The sequence below is a fragment of the Prionailurus viverrinus genome, chromosome A3 (genome assembly GCF_022837055.1).
Source record: "Prionailurus viverrinus isolate Anna chromosome A3, UM_Priviv_1.0, whole genome shotgun sequence".
NCBI lineage: Eukaryota > Metazoa > Chordata > Mammalia > Carnivora > Felidae > Prionailurus > Prionailurus viverrinus.
This window is the reverse complement of record NC_062563.1, coordinates 65,240,135-65,254,831: the sequence shown is the minus strand read 5'-3', so window position 1 is coordinate 65,254,831 and position 14,697 is coordinate 65,240,135. Positions and strand designations below refer to the sequence as shown.

Below are 14,697 nucleotides of genomic sequence, written 5' to 3'. Positions count from 1 at the left end.
GGAGCCATGTTGACCTGATCACTAGTTCCTGCCTGCCTAGGGAGCCCCCTCCATCTGGTAGAGAGGATTGAGAACTGGAGATGCTTCATCCCATGCCTCCTGGCTCTCCTCCCTCTTGGCTGAAGGCTGGTTGGTGTCTCTGGAGGCTGTTTGACCTGTGGGCCTTGCCCAGAGCTCAGTTTGGGTTGCATTGGGATCGAGCCCCCAGCCAGGTCCCAGAGAGGAGTCTCAGGCCTGGAACCGAGATTGCGGGTTGGACAGGGCTTCACCAGGTAATCATTGCTGGTAATGGCAAAGGCTTTGAGTGAAGTGTCCAAACTGGTTTAACACCCTTTTGGTATTTCTCTTATTTTGTGGATTTATATCATTCACCTACTAAGGACCTCCCTTACCTAATCTCTATTCCCTGAGGAATGAAAGAGTAGATAAAGTTTTTTGTTTGTTTTGTTTGTTTGAGGGCTGTACTCCTGTCTCCTGGGATGGCCTCAGCTGGTCCAGCTGAGGGGGGTCTAGCTGAGGGGGAGTCCAGCCCCAGGAGGGCCAGCTCTAGGGCTGCTTGGATCAAGGCCCAAAGTACCTTCAATGTTCCTCCTAAATCTGTGGTTCCAAGAATATTATTTAGCACCTACTGGCATTCCACCAACAGAAGATATAAGAGAAGAAACGTCCTTCGATTCCTAATCAAACAACATCGATGAAGCAATTAGTATATAGAAGGTGCTAGGCAAGAAGCATTCTAGTTTCCTGTTGTGGAGGAGTTTACAGTCTGAAAGAAAGGTAAGACACACGCACACGATGGGAAGTTCAGGATCAGAAAGAGAGACATAACAGTGCAGAACAAGGGAGCAGTACCGCTTCATTGCCAAATGAAGGGCCCAAGAACAGTTTTCATATGAAAGTGTTTCACAGAGTAGCTGATGTAGCAGGACTTATTCATAACCAAAGGATGCCAGCAAAAGACATGGCCAACATGAATGGCAGTATGAAGAATCAGGTCAGGAGTTCAGAGGAGAGAATTGGCTAGAATTGTTGGGGCTGGGTTTTGGAAGACATGAGCATGTGGTGGGCATTTGCTGGGCTTTGGGTTTCCTGTGTGTATTCTCCCTTATTCTGGAGACTATCCTCATCTCTTTCTGGGAAGAACCCCCTTCCCCTTCATCAATCTAGGAAGTGTCAGTTGGGTTGCAGGTGAGAGCATCACACTCCTCCCCCATCACCCAACCCTAACATTGGTCCAGGGAATGGACCCAATGACAGCCAAGGAACACGTGCAACATGTGCTGGGGCTGTTAGGAGCAAGGAATGTTCTCTCTCTCACTGGGCTTGAACCTGCAGTTCACTTTGCAATGCAAATCTCTTGCCACCAGAAGTGTAGAGTCTGTCTGCGGGTAGCACCAACATAGAGGAAGCAAGACCAAGAGGTGAACATCAGGTGCTTGTGACTTCTTGCAAGACCCTGGTTGAAGCCGTGCCTGAAGACGGACCTACCCTCTGGACTTTTCAACTGTATGGTCAGTACATTTCCCTTCTTCTTGTATGTACTTGGGTCAGTTTTCCTGAAACAGAAAGCATTTTGTTACAATGTAGGCCTTGAACTAGATTTGGGTGGATGGAGGGCAAGAGGGCAATCCAGGTCGACGGTGCCATATGAACTAGGGTGTGTTGATGAGTGTAAGGGTGTGGTGTCCATGGAGCTGTGTGGAAACTGCCTGAGAAAGAGGGTCTTGGTGGACAGCGTGCAAAATACCCTGTGAGAGAACCTGTGTTTTCATTCTTCTGGGTGCATTGATCTATTTGGACAAATCCAGTGGGATTGCCGGGGAGTGGCACGTAATGGAAGGAGAGCAAGAGCTCTAAAAATAATAGAATAACAACAATAAACGTTTACTGAACACTTACTACATGCTAAGCATTTTTCCCACTTAATCCTTTTGATAGCCAGGAGGTATTATGATTTCTCTATTTTGCAGATGAGGAAATTGAGGCACAAGGAATTTGCCTCAAGTGAACCAGTTAGTAAGGATCAGAGCTGGGATTTTAACGGGCAGGAAGGCTGGATCCTGCATTCTTAACCTGCCTTCTTCTGCTTGTGGCCTCCTCTGTTGCATGTGGCCTCTGCCTTGGGGAAGAAAAGGAGGCAGCTGTTGCCGAAAGGGTCCATGGGACAACACAGAATTCGAGTTGTTTTTCCCAGAGCTGGCCCCAATTTGACGATTTGTTCGCTTTTGCTCTGTTGTTTTAAAAGTGTGCTGTTAGACAAATGCAGGCACTCTGCCCACTCCCCCCACCCCCCCAACTAGCAACAGTCCTTGGGACCAGCGGATGACTCCAGGCAACTTCTCCTGGTCAGGACCGACAGCGTCCTGGGCTGGCTGACCACACTCAGAGGGAAGCAAGGCCCTCTGGACAATTCTTCCCTGGCCCTGGCTGCTCCCTCCTCCTCCCTGTCTCTTTCCGGCTCCGTATCTCCTTCCCTTGGATTGCCTCAGGAGAAGGAAAGAAGACATGTTTTTTAAAAAAGAAATTTAATGAAACCAAACACTTGTATTTCCAACTATTGACATTGGATGTGTGCTTCTCCAGCCCAGCCATTTGGGACAAGTCTTTAACCGCCTCTCTTCGCCCGACGGTCTAATGCAAACAGACCATAAAAAAATAAACTTCCCCCCCCAAATATTATCTTAGGCCTCATTTTATCATGCTTCCTTGAGCTGTCTCTGTAAAAAAGAGAAGAAAAAAGAATGTGGGTTTTAGTTCGTGCAGGGATAGAGAGGGCCCCATCACCGTTTCTCCCAACACTGTCTACTTCCCAAAGCACTTGGTATCTGTCTCATTTCCATTCAGACCTCGCTCAGGCTCTGCTCATCACATAGCCAGTTTTTGTTTATTCACCTGTAAAATGGGCTATTGACACCCATCCACAAGGTTGCTGCAAGACAGAAGTGACAATACAAGTACATCCAAGACTCAAAAACCAGAACAGGTATAATACAAGAGGGGGTGGTGGCCTCTGATCTAACCAGACAGAAAATGCCCCCCTACCAAATGTATTTTCATTTGGCTTAAAACAAACCAAAAACAAACAAACAAAAAAACCCCAACAAACAAAAACACTCTTGCTGGCCCCAACAGCTTAAGCATTATCTGGGTTTGGGTTTAGGGCTACCTGTTTTCTTTTTCTTTTCTTTTCTTTTCTTTTCTTTTCATCTTCTTTTCTCTTTTATTTTCTTTCTTTCTTTCTTTCTTTCTTTCTTTCTTTTTTAGTTTATCCATTTATTTGGAGAGAGAGAAAGTGAGCATGAGTAGGAGAGGGGCAGAGAGAGAGGGAAAGAGAATCCCAAGCAGATTCTACAACGATAGCTTAGAGGCTAACACAGGGCTTGAACCCACAAACCGTGAGATCATAACCGCAGCCTTAGTCTGTACCAACTGAGCTACCCAGGTAGCCCAGGGCTACCTGTTTTCAACCCCACAAAGTTTATGACCAAATATTTGAGACAGGTAGCTGAAAAATCCCTATGCCTCTAGGATGGGTGATGCCCTCAATCTATCTTCTAAGGGGGGAGAAAATGAGAACCTGTTCCTTGAAGGTGGGCACTGCTGGGGTGGAGAGTTGGGGAGACAAACTGAGGAATCACAGGGCCTTGGGTGAACTCTTTGTGGTCGAAGGCATAGTGAGAGAAGGCCAGGCTGATGGAGGCCATCTTTATGACAGTTTTGCCAATTTCAGACCTCAGTAACTTACCTGAATGTGCCAGAGCTTTGAGCTCTGGGGGGAAGAAAGGGATTTATGCAGATTTTTCTGTGTGAACTATACCACAAGTAACCAGATTATAGAAGGAGGGAAGTTCTGAATTGGACTTTCACCTTTCTGAAACCCCAGATACATATTGGAATTGAGCAACAATGACTGTTTATAACACAAAAGTCATGTTGTAGCTGATTATGTACTTTATAGTGAACAAATGCACCACTGCCAATGAAGGTGTCTTGCCAAAATTAATCAAACCCACGCAAATTTGTTGGGCTGACAGATCCAACTAGAGATATTAAAGGAACTACAAGGTCAGAGGAAAGAGGTCATGCAAGAAACAAAACCCACACTGTTGGAAACTACAAATGACTCCCCCTTTTTTTCACCTTCAAATTTTACTTTATTTGGAAACTATACAAAGGTATTATTTTCATGCTTCATGACTGTGGTACTGAAGTGGAGACACAGAGATATTATGAATGCATTGAGAAATTAAATATAACAGTATCAATGCAACACTGTGTAAAAACTCATAGGTACACTTGAAATAAGTCCGAGGTCTGGGCATTCACAGCCATCAGATTTCCCCCCGGAGGCCAGTGAACCTTACTGGGAGATCGTCCGCGGGGTACATGACCGGACTGGTTTTCATTACAGGAGGGCCATTTAAAAGCCGCCAGTCACAATACCTTGCCAGCTCCCCTGTAAATATTTTGAGAAGAATTTTTGCAAATTCTTTCCCTACACGGCTCCTGAGGCCTCCTACAGACAGAATGAAGCTGAACTTGGATGCATCCTCTGGGTGAGGCAGCATAAAATCGGTCCAGATGAAATCCCTCCTTGTTGATGAAGATATCTGCCGTACCGTATCACAGGTACCCATGGACAACAAAGTCCGCAGCCAGTAAATTCACAAGTGGAAAGGGGTGGATGGGAAATCTGTATATTCAGAGATTTAAAAACATTGAAAAAGTGAAACTAAGCCTCCATGTTGAGGGATGCCCGAGTAGGTGATAATGCTGCAAAGAAAGGAAGGAAGTCATCATAAAAGTCAGCGGGGCAGGGGTGCCTGGGTGGCTCAGTCAGTTAAGCCACTGGCTCTTGATTTCAGCTCAGGTCATGAATTCACGGTTCATGAGATCAAGCCCTGTGTCGGGCTCTGTGCTGATAGCACAGAGCAGCTTGGGATTCTTTCTCTCCCTCTCTCTCTGCCCCTGCCCTGCTCTCTCTTGTTCTCTCCCCCCCCCCCCCCTGCTCTCTCTCTCTCAAAATAAATAAATAAGCATTTTTTAAAAAGGCAGCAGGGCAGTAACTGACAGAGGGCAGCACGGGGTCTATGATGGGATGGAGCTCAGGCACAAACTTATGACCTGGTTCTGTCTTTATTTGGGTAGGGGTTATAAGCATGTTCACCTTTTAATATTTTATTAAACTATACACCTATTTTCTGTATTTGTACCATTTTTTTAGCCATATAAAGATTGAATGTTTGTTTTTGCTACATGCCCCTGGTTCTTTCTCTACCTCGGCATCAAACAAAGTTTGCTTATTGCTTATGCTATATGTCTGTGACACCTTAGCAGAGGCCTCTGCTTGTCTCAGTTGGTCAGGGACCCTGACTCACAGCATAGCTCCTGCTCGGATACTCTCAGGGGCTGTGCCAGTACTCACTGGCAATTGAGTGCTTTGGCATGGAAGGGATATCTGTAACTTCTGGTCACAGTTCATTGGCCAGAAGTAATAACACGTGACTATCCCACCACAAGGTGGGTGAAGTGCAATACTCTCAATGCGCTCAGAAATATTTTGATAAACACATTTTTTTAAATGGCGGGGGGAGACCTGGTCGTTCAGTCGGTTAAGTGTCCAACTTTGGCTCAGGTCAGGGTCTTGGGGGTTTGTGAGTTTGAGCCCCTCATCAGGCTCTCTGCTGTGAGCGTGGAGCCCGCTTTGGGTCCTCTGTTGGCCCCGTCTCCGCCTCTTCCCTGTTCGTGCTCTCTCTCTCTCTCGAAAATAAATAGTTAACATTAAAAAAGAAATGTTTGGTACAAATATTCACAAAACAGTCCCTCCCTGCACTGCATGTTTCTGACACACACAAGTTTCAATTTCCATGATTTAATATGTATTACCTGTCCCCAACAAAATGGTTGCAATTTCTGCGGCCTTGGTATAGGACTGTAGTTACATAAACTACAAATTTCACTGCCTGCTTTTCAGGCCACAGATCACTACATAAACAACAGATGCGAATCGTGAAGTGACCAAATGCATTGCTCCTTTCAAAGTCTGTCTGTGATTGATCACCATGCTTCTGGTATTCCGTTCACGCACAGGCAGCAAACTATGTAGCTGTGTTGCCTCCTTGCCTCCCGGTGATGAACCCACATGACATTTTACAAAAGTGAAAAATCCACAGAGGATTAGCTAACAGAAGTACAAGTACAGCAAAGAAACAAAGAGTGACAACGCTGGCAGTGAAACTGGATGTGAATAGATTGGAAAATGGCAACAGCAAAGCCAAGCTCATGGGCAACATAGGGCTACTAGAAGCTATGGTGCTAACCTTACTGGACAAGTCCAATGAGTATTAAAAAACAAAACAGGAAAAGCCACTTTATCTTTCAGTTTTAACTGCAGTGGAAGCATAAAGCCACTTATGGTTGAAATGGAATGTTTTCTTCTACTTTGGGTTGAAGACCATAATGTTTTAAAGTCCTAATTAGTCTGGCTAACATTCAGACCAAAGCACTGCAGTCAGCTGCATCATCAACAACAACAACAAAAACAACAGCAAAGCCAATCACAAGGAGACTGAAGAAGAACCACTGACTGCCAGTAAAGGCTGGTTTCTGCATTCTCGAGTTCAACATGAGCTGGTTGGTGTTAAGTTGCTCGTGAAGCTGCTAGCCCAGATGAGGATGCCACCATGACATTTGCAGCCAGATTCCAAGAAAATGAAGATGTCCCAGAGGAAGTGATGCCAGCAAAAAACTTCACCTCAAGAAATGCTCTGAGATATTTCACGGCATCGCAGGAGTGAAGGATAAACTATTGCACGCTGATCCAAACTATGTAAGAAGGACGACAACACACCGAGGCATAGCATCACAAGTTACACAGCGTGGGGTGCCTGGGTGGCTCAGTCGTTAAGCATTGACTTCAGCTCAGGTCATGTTCTCACGGTTCGGGAGTTCGAGATCTGCATCAGGCTCTGTGCTGACAGCTCAGAGCCTGGAGCCTGCTTCAGAGTCTGTGTCTCCCTCTCTCTATGCCCGCCCTGCTCATGCTCTGTCTCTCTCTCTATCTCTCTCTCAAATATAAATAATAAAAACATTAAAAAAAAACACAGTTATACAGTGAGAGGAAGAAGGCAAGAACTGCTCAAAACTACTTTTGATAAGTTTTTTAGAAAGAAAGCAAACACTTTAATCCTCACTGTTTTTAACGTTTTAAATTACAGCGTAATATGTAAATATTAATTTTGCTAATTTTTCATTTCCTGGTGCATTTATAGCCAACAATAAGAGCGTTTTTAATGTTTAGACAAAAATACTTACAGGTCACAGAACAATTGTTGTTTTTCCATTGATTATCAAGATCACTTTGTAGGACTGGAATGCCCACAGTCATTTTTACGATCTTGTGTCATCATGCAGAGCAAACATACCTGATTTGAGCAGAGTTAGGTTGCAATTCCTCCGCATCTGTTTGTGTCAACTCAATTACATGGAGTGTGAGGAAACTTCTGGAAAAGAACCTGAACCACTGGGATTAGCTAGGTCGAGGGTTTCCAGTTATAGTTGGAGGCTGTTATTCAACCCCAACCTGATCCAGCCACCTGAGGGCCTGTGTGTGATCCTGAGTGGGAAAGGGTTGTGGACAATCTGAGATGAACCATGCCCACTTGGGAGCCATGCCTTTCTACTCTGGGGTTCAACCAAAGAAAAAAATGTATCCTAGATAAAGGCAATGCGTTTCTTTACTCACTTCATGGGAGGGCAGATATATCAAGCTACAGCTAAAGTAGAGACTCAAATCCTGGTCAGGGATGAGCGTCCATGGGGCCTCCTTGGGCTATCTGGGCCTTGTGGCAATGATAGAACACCCAGACACTGTCTGATACCCCAAAGCAGCAGTGCCAGTTGGAGCCACTGCTCCCGGGGAGAGTGGAGGGGACTGTCAGCCTTGAGGTTCGACCAGCAGCCTCAGAAGAGAGTCGAGAGCAGTAGCTGAGCAATAGTTTGATCTGTCGAGAACGTGTGGGCTCCAGCGTCACTCAGATTTTCTGGGGAGGAAGCAGGGGAGGACGAGGGAGGGGCTGAGATTCCAGAATTAAACTTAAGAGGCGCTCCAAGCTAGGGGAATCCAGACTATGTTAATATGACCTCACTTTTCCACACTGGCAGTGAGTCCCGGGGACATTAGAGTTGTTTACAGATGAGGTGGCCGTAGAATTAATTGTTCCACCAGAAATATTTTTAAAGTCGAAAGGATTGCTATCAATTATTAAACCTTTTAATAATTAAAGGCACAAATAGGTTGTCCCAGACAAACCACACCATACACCCACACTAGCTACAGGTGGAGTCCAGGTAATTGCAAGGCAAAGGTTTATCAGAACTAATAAAAATAAATGAATGTGCCCCTCCCTAGACAGGCCGGGATCCCCAGAAATGGACTTGGAGGTAGAGATTAGCGTGCAGGACGTTTATCGGGGAGTGCTCTCGGGATCCACATCTGTGGAAGTGGAAGGGAAGGAGGAAAAGCAGGCTCGGGCAGAGAAAACACTTGGACTACAAAGCAGTGTCATCAGAGCCCTCAGCGGGCCCCAGGGGGAGCTCTAGGGGTGACCTTCAGAATTATTAACAATTGGGGCAAGGGGAGGGGGCCTCACTTTTGCGCAGGGACCGGTCATTGTCTATGGCTGTCCCCGATGGCCCTCTCCAGCTGAGGACAGATTTCTGGGCTGGCAGCAGTCCCAACTCTCTGAGGAGGGGTCAGGGTAGCACATCACAGCATCCACTACCCTAAGGGAGAGGACAGTTTGAGTAAAACTATCATAAAGATATATACCTGAAGTTCAATCATTAGTCAAGTCCACCAAGGAAAGATCCTGTCGCCCCTGCTTTGAAGGTGTTGAGTCTCCATGTACTCAGCATACTAACTGCTTATCTACAAATGATATTACCAAGAGGGGGAACTCATTCTCTCAAATTAATATTGGTATAATTGGTACTGCTTAGAAAACTTTTTTTCTAAGAGAAATTTCTACCCAACTCTTTTTGGTAATGTTTGTATGTAAGATACTTACGTAGGACTTACTGTGTTTCAGGCATGGTGTGATGGTGGTACTGAAATATTAACCCACTGATTCTCATAACAAACTTACAAAGTAGGCACTACAGACGGGGAAACAGAGACCCCGAGGTTAAGTAATAGGACTCAGGTGGTGGTGCCAGAATTTGGACCCACATGTCTCCACAGGCTGTGCTCATAACTGCTATGCTGCACTGGCTCTTGAAAACACTGTTTAATTTAGTGGATACTATATCACCACAAAGAAGTTTAACGAGTATCTATTGAGCCCCTATTAGTTGGCAATGTCTAATCTTTGAAGGAAGTAAAAATCTCGGAAGTGATGCAAATAAGTTAAATAATAACAACAATAATAGTATTAATATCTAACATGTGTCAGGGGCTGTCCTAACAGCTTTCCATTCATTCACATCCTGTAACATGCAGAACACTTATTGCCTCCCCAGAAAGAGATTCTGATTAATGCGGAAGCGAGACAGGAAATGGCCTTGTAACCATAGGTAAGATTTGAAAGATTCGGGGCCTCGATATGCAGGACAGGCTGTCGCTGGGTGAAGTGGTCAGAGAAGCACAGGCTGGGTTCAGAGCTAGGGAACTTAAACCCTGGAAAGATTACAGGGTATCCTCTCCAGGTAATTAAAAAAAAAAAAAAACACATAAGCAATAGTATAAACAACAAAATCAGGGTAAAGAAATGCAAGAAAATTCCTGTTTCCTGTTGTGATTATTTCACAACAGAATTTTTATTTAATTTTTTAAAAATTTTTAACATTTATTTACTTTTGAGAGACAGAGAGAGAGAGAGAGACAGATCATGAGTGGGGGAGGGGCAGAGAGATAGGGAGACATAGAATCCGAAGCAGGCTCCAGGCTCTGAGCTGTCAGCACAGAGCCCAATGCAGGGTTCAAACCCACTGGTCGTGACATCATGACCTGAGTCGAAGTCGGACGCTTAACCGACTGAGCCACCCAGGTGCTTCCAGTACTTTTAAAAGAAATTTTCTGGTAACAGCTTCTTCCCCAACAATACGTTTGGTTGCCCGTGTTCTGCTGGTGGTAAATTTGGTGTGGTCTGCAGTTTGGTCTCCCTTTCTAGAGAAAGAAGAGCTTATTGTGGGCCTGTAGAGCCAGCCAGATTCATGGCTCTTAAGGGATGGATAGGACCAAGAAAGGGAAGAGAAGGGCCTTGTCAAGGATGGGCCTGGATGGAGGAAGAGTGAAGAACCGAGAGCACTGGCCTCGCTGGGGCACATGGTGTTCATGGTGTGTGCAGGGGAGCAGCGAGGTTGAGCAGATAGGTCGGGGCCATAGTTTAAACGTGACAATGCCTTGACAAGGGAGTTGTAATATATCCCATATGCAATGGGACTCATGGGAGGTACATGCAATCTTGTTCTTGTCATTGTCTCTCCTCCCCTGAATCAGAATGTGCCGGATAGCCAAGGTACTCAAAGCCCTCTTGGGCAGAAGCCCCAGGCGGCCGGTGGCTGGGATCTCTGGTCACCCCGGCGGGAGCTTGCCTATGCTGTGCCCTGACCCTCTGCGGCCTCTGTAAACACCCAGGACCTTCCTCGTTGCCCAGCCACCTTTCCAAAGGGACCTTACTGACTCAAGGTTCTTGGTGGCCACCCAGATTTTTAAAGATCCAAGACAGCAATGCTATGCCACCAGCTCTGCTTCTCCCAATAATCTCAATCCGACAGACGAAGGTACCCCACAGGTTCCCACTCTGCCGGGTCACGCCAGTGCTGTCCTCAGTTGCCTCCCGATTAAGAATTTCCAGATTATTGCTGGTTGCTTCCTTTTTCTGAATTAAAAATTCAAACATTGTTTTTCCACCTTCATTTCATGCATTCAGGTCAAAGCCTCTGGCTCTTCTCCGCGGTAGAATGAAAGATCCCAACCTGGCTGAGCTCAGGATGGAAATGTTTGTGGAACTTTCGGTTAGGTGCTGGTAAAAGGAGCATGCGGCCAGAGCGGCTCTGAAAACCCAGAGGAGCTGGAAGCTGACCTCCGACAGGAGCGGTCATGTGCACGTTTGTCCAGACTGCAAGATTTCCTCCCTGGCCTTGGTCTCTGCTCTCTGGATTCACATTATGTTCTGTCCCTCCAGCCCAGCCCCGCCCTTTCCATGAAGCCTTCCATAAACTCTGCCAGGCCACCATGACTGGTGCCTCCTCACCCAGCAGTCACATCGGGTACACCATGCCCCAGAATTCAGCTGCTACGTGCTCCTAGTACTTAGCTGTGAGCCTTCTTTCTTTAAGACGATGGAAAGCCTGGGGGCACCTGGGTGGCTCAGTCAGTTGAGTGCCTGACTCTTGATTTTGGCTCAGGTCATGATCTCCAGGTTGTGTTGGGTTCGTGCTGATGGCACACAGCCTGCTTGGGATTCTCTCCCCCCACCCCCCTCTGCCCATCCTCCCGCTCTTCTCTCTCAAAAATAAATAAGCTTTTTTAAAAAAGAGGACGGAAAGCGTGCTGAAGCCAGAGACTATGTTTTCTCAGCACTGGGTTGAGTATAAAGTACAGGTGGAATGAAATTTAATTGCACCAAATAGAAGATGGACGAGCCAGGACCTTCCGAAGATGCCTGTTTATTATAAATAATAAGATGGAAAACTTACATTAACTGGATTCTTCAGAGAGAGAGAGTGTGTGTGTGAAGGACAAGCTGTGTATACTTTGATCTGTCTCATGGGTAGAAGGAGAGAGACTCTCAGGGGCATTCGCTATATAGTTGCTACTTTTTTTCTAAGGGGTTTGCAGGTTTGAATCAGAGCCAAACTCAGCAGGAAGACAGAGGGCAACTGGCTGCTTCTCCCCCTTCCCAGGCAAAGATGGCACCAGCCTCTAAATATGTGTGCCCAAATGTGTTTGCAGGGCGCCATACTATGAGCCCGCCCTGGACCTTACACTTCTGCCTCTGGCCTGGTAGCTGTACTACAAACACAGCATATTCTCAGTCCATCTTTTTTAAGTGAACCCACAAAGAGAATTGCAATGAGCAAGTTGAGCTTTTCTTCCCTGGGAGAAAATCATCTTAAGGCATAGTTCACACTGAACTCTCTTGATTGAAAGGGAGGGAGAGAACCTGCTTCTGGAGTCCATGTTCTCTGGGCCTTACCAGCCACAGAGGGGTCCAGGGGACAGCACCAGCATCACTCAGAAGACTGTTGGAAATGCAGAATCTTGGCCTCTACCCCAGATCTACTGATTTCCAGTCTGAATTGTAAAGGGATTTGTATGTGCTGTTCTATAGAACACGGAGTGACCTAAGTCTGGACTTTGGAACTAAGTACAAATAAATCTCTAATGTGAAAATGGCATCCACAAATCATCCCTCAAGCAACGAGGTTTTATTGAAATCTGCTGGGTGCCTAGTCCTGCGTTAGGCACTGCGGGGAAAGAAAGAGGCAGGGGTGGGTCCAGCAAATAAGGACTCACACTGTGGGATGTCAATGGCACACCCTGCCCACCGGTCCCTGCACAAGCCTCCACCGAGGGGCGGGCTCATGCCTAACCGAATTCTCTGCAGCATACAGCACAGCCCTGGGGTGACACCGGTTACGTGGATGACCCTTATTTTCAGCAATAATATGTCATTAAGATCGAGCTAGCAAATCTTCAGGGAAGACAGGCCAGTTCTAACCTCCTTCATAACATTTCTCTTTTGCAATGAAGCATCGCCGAGTTTGTTGAAACCTCATTCAGTGTTGCTAAAGCTCAAACACTCAGGCTTCCCCAAGGTCCAGACTGGGACTGGGAGGTTGTGGGGTGCTGTCCTGGCCTATTAGCCCAGACTGTTGTTGTACTGTTGAAGTCTGTGCTCCCTGCATTGTGTCTTGTAAAGGGAGTTGTTTTAGAATACTATGCATAAAAATGTAGATTCTGGAGTCAGATTGCCATGAGTTCATTTCCAGGCTCTGCCATTTGCTAGCTGTGTGACCTGGTGCAAGCCTCAATTTGCTAGCTATTAATAAAGAGATACTTTATTTCCTGCTTAATTTGGATGAAATCCAATTTATCTTTTTTTTTTTTTTTTTTTTTTTTTGCATTTAGGGATTGTGTTTTTGATGTTCTATCTAAGAAATCTTTGCCAAGGTCATAAAAATGTTCTCCTGTGTTTCCTTCTAGACATTGTATAATCTAAGGCTTAACATTTAGGTCTGTGATCCATTTTTAAGTTTTGAACATGCTACAAAGTGTGCAGGGTAAAGAGAGGTTCTTCTTTTTTTTTTTCTTTTTCTTTCTTTCTCTTTCCTTTTCTTTTTGACATATGGATATGTGTTTGTTGCGGCACCATTTGTTGAAAAGACCATCCTTTGTCCTTTGAATTGCCTTTACACTTTTGTAAAAAATCACCAGCAGTGTATTTGTGGCTCTATTGTGTTGTGTTGATTTATATGTCTGCCCTTTGGCCAATACTGTACCCTTGATTTCAGCAGCTTTATGGCAAGACTTGAAACCAGTTAGTAAAAGACTACCAACCTTGTTCATGAAAAATATCTAGGCAACCTGAGTCAGTTCTATTTCCATATAAATTTTATAATTGGTTCATTAATTGCAACCAAAAAAAAGCCTGCTGGAATTTTGCATAAAATCTATAAATACATTTGAAGAGAACTGACATCTTTACATCACAGATTCTTTTAATCCGTGAACACAGTATATTTTTCCATATATTTATGTCTTTCATTTCTCTGAGCAATATTGTATAGTTTTCAGTGTATAGGTCTTGCATAGCTTTTGTTAAATGTATTCCTCAGGATGTTCTGTCACTCTTATAAATGAACTTCTTAAAATTTCCTTTTCTAATTGTTTGTTGCAATTCTATAAAAATAAAAATCATTTTTGAATGTTAACTTTGTAACATGTGACCTTGCTAAATTCACTTATTAATTACAACAATGGTTTTGTAGACTCTTTAGAACTTTCTGCATAAGAAATCATGTCATCTGCAAATAGAGACAGTTTCCACTCTGCTTTCTGAACTTTAAAACCTTTATTTCTTTTTCTTACCTTATTGCAGTGGCTAGGAGTAGTGGTCAGTACAATGTGAAGAAGAAGTGATGAAAGTGGACATCATCGCCTTGTTCCCAAACTTACTGAGAAAGTGTTCAATATTTCATTATTAAGAATACCTTTTATAAGATTGAGGAAGCTCCCTTCTATTCCTAGATTGCTGAGAGTTTTTATCATAAAGGTGTATTTGTCAGTTGCTTTTTCTGTGCATCTATCAGAATGACCGTATGCTTTTTCTCCTCTATTATTTTATTTTTTTTTTATTTTTTTTAACGTTTATTTATTTTTGAGACAGAGAGAGACAGAGCATGAACGGGGCAGGGTCAGAGAGAGGGAGACACCGAATCTGAAACAGGCTCCAGGCTCTGAGCTGTCAGCACAGAGCCCGACGCGGGGCTCGAACTCACGGACCGCGAGATCATGACCTGAGCCGAAGTCGGCCGCTTAACCGACCAAGCCACCCAGGTGCCCCATCTCCTCTATTATTTTAATTTGGTGAGTTACATTGATTGATTTTTTTTTCCTTTCAAATCAACCTTGCATTCCTAGGATACTCTTATTGGTCATGAGGTATTATTCTTTTTATATATTATTGTGTC

The 14,697-nt window shown here is 44.8% G+C and overlaps 1 long non-coding RNA gene across 5 annotated transcripts in view; it reads left to right on the top strand.

The window, feature by feature from the left end:
- The window catches only part of LOC125162780 (uncharacterized), a 65,604-nt gene extending 51,158 nt beyond the window's left edge, over positions 1 to 14,446 (top strand). For 4 of the 5 annotated variants that reach the window (XR_007151173.1, XR_007151174.1, XR_007151171.1 and 1 more), the window contains 3 exons: positions 647 to 777; positions 1,368 to 1,511; positions 10,932 to 13,938. This is a non-coding gene — a long non-coding RNA (uncharacterized LOC125162780). Of the gene's footprint in view, positions 1 to 646; positions 778 to 1,367; positions 1,512 to 10,931; positions 13,939 to 14,393 lie in introns of those variants that run through there. The other variant, XR_007151175.1, reaches the window with a different exon arrangement.
- The last annotated feature ends 251 nt before the right edge of the window (positions 14,447 to 14,697 follow it).